Consider the following 2,398-nt stretch of genomic DNA (forward strand, 5'->3'; position numbering starts at 1 on the left):
AGTCTACATCTAGATTCATCTGCACTTCTTGCATCGTGCAGTTTGCCAGTACATTCTGTAACCTAAATGTATTCTGGCAATAACCTTGTCACATTGTCTGGTTTGACTTCGGTGCCACCCATAGGAAGGCTTGCTATCTCTATACTGATCGTAGTGCCTTATGGTAAAAGCCTTCAGGCCTTTAAGTGTTTGTCAGATCTACTAGTTCTTCCTTATGAGAACTTTTCAATATATGTGCAACCCTAGCAAGAGGCATCCAAAGATCTATGTTCACAGAATCTTTGGTGCAGGCTTGCCAACATGAGATGGTATCCATACAAATTGAATGTTAACATTGCACTATATTGCATAAGTTACGCTACGCTTAATGCAACTCACAATTTCCTCATCGCACCTGCTTTGAAAAAATTTAGTGTCCGAAGAGTATTTTAAGAGTCACGGAAAACTTCTCCAGAATCTGAACTCGCACTGGCTCAGGTTTTCCGTCCGTAGATTTTCTTAGTTGGAGCTGTTTTACCTGAGAAAGTTCACGGGTTACATGTGACTTCATGTAACAGTGGCCGTGATCGTATAGTGGTTAGTACATTGCGTTGTGGCCGCAATAACCCAGGTTCGAATCCTGGTCACGGCAGATGCAGTTTTATGTTGATAATAAACCATTAATAATGATGATAACAGGATTTTAATGGCAGTAATCCTATACATACTAACATGAGTACATGTACCATAAGATCTATGGCGGACGTAATGAGAGGAGGGCATAAGCACACACCCACCTTAGAGAAATGGGCCTCAGACTGAGTTTTTTTTTTCTTTTTCTTTCCGGACCCTTAGCTGTATGGGCTCATAAACTAACACTAACAAATCAGCCTATGAGTAAATGACCAACGCATATTTTCGGACATAACTCTTACTCAACAGTCGACTCTGAATGTTAATATTGCTTTCCCCGAAGACTATACCAACAAAATTATAATGAAAGGAAATGGAAAATAATCGCAAAATTATTCGCTATGCGGGATCTAATGTACATATAAACATCAGCCATATTTTTAGATTCAAGTTATTTCTTACTGAAAACGTTCCTGAAGTTAAGTAAGTTTATTTAACATCCTAGTTATCTGCTCCGCGTGGACAATCATGATTACAGTTTTACATAAATCTGACAGTACAGTAGTCTGTGACTACTGTAACTGTACATGGTAAAATAGAAATAGAAATCATATATCATACAAAAATATTACTTTGATATGCTTTTGCCACTGTGCTCACATAACTGTTATTTTGTTTACCATAGTTATTACATAGTAAATCTAGTATATAGTAAGAGTATATCTTCCAATATATCAGATGAATGAAATATTCACATAGTTCTATATACCTCATGTTACGTGGTCTGAAAGGCTGTATCACATGACATTCCGATATATATATATATATATATATATATATATATATATTATATATATATATATATATATATATATATATTTGTTTTCTTCTTACACAATCTACATCTAGATTCATCTGCACTTCTTGCATCGTGCAGTTTGCCAGTACATTCTGTAACTAAACGTATTCTGGCAATAACCACGTCACATTGTCTGGTTTGACTTCGGTGCCTGCTATCTCTGTACTGATCATAGTACCTTATGGTACAGCTTTCAGGCCTTTCAGGTTCGTTATATCTACTAGTTCTTCCTTATGAGAACTTTTCAATATATGTGCAACCCTAGCAAGAGGCATCCCAAGATCTATGTACATAGTATCTTTGTGCAGGCTTCCTTCGCCAATTTGTCTACGTGGTCGTGCTTGCCTATGCCAACATGAGATGGTATCCATACAAATTGAATGTTGACATTACACTCTATTCTATAAGTTACGTTACGCCTAATGCAACTCACAATTTCCTCATCGCCACCTGCTTTGAAAGAATTTTGTGTCCGAAGAGCACTTTAAGAGTCCCAGAAAACTACTCCAGAGCCTGAACTCGCACTGCGTTTTCCGTCCGTCGATTTTCTTAGTTAGAGCTGTTCTCCTAAGAAAGTTCACGGTTACATGTGACTTCATGTAACAGTGGCCGTGATCGTATAGTGGTTAGTACATTGCGTTGTGGCCGCAATAACCAGGTTCGAATCCTGGTCACGGCAATGCAGTTTTATGTTGATAATAAAACCATTAATCATGATGACAGATTTAATGCAGTAATCCTATACATACTAACATGAGTGCGTGTACAGAGATCTATGGCGACGTAATGAATAGGCATAAGGCCATAACCCCTTAAAATAGCTCGACTGATTTTTTTTTTGACCCTTAAGTATGGGCCTCATAAAACTTTACACTAACTAATCAGCCTATGAGTAAATGACCGCGCAGGTAGTTTTCACCTGAAAAT

The 2,398-nt window shown here is 37.6% G+C and overlaps 2 non-coding genes across 2 annotated transcripts; both read left to right on the plus strand.

Annotated features, from left to right (window-relative positions):
- Positions 1 to 559: 559 nt before the first annotated feature.
- On the plus strand, positions 560 to 631 carry Trnah-gug. The gene has a single exon. It is a non-coding gene; the product is annotated as a tRNA-His (tRNA).
- Positions 632 to 2,079: 1,448 nt separating this feature from the next.
- Positions 2,080 to 2,150, plus strand: Trnah-gug. The gene has a single exon. It is a non-coding gene; the product is annotated as a tRNA-His (tRNA).
- Positions 2,151 to 2,398: the final 248 nt, after the last annotated feature.

Source organism: Penaeus monodon, unplaced genomic scaffold (assembly GCF_015228065.2).
Source record: "Penaeus monodon isolate SGIC_2016 unplaced genomic scaffold, NSTDA_Pmon_1 PmonScaffold_4220, whole genome shotgun sequence".
Taxonomy (NCBI): domain Eukaryota; kingdom Metazoa; phylum Arthropoda; class Malacostraca; order Decapoda; family Penaeidae; genus Penaeus; species Penaeus monodon.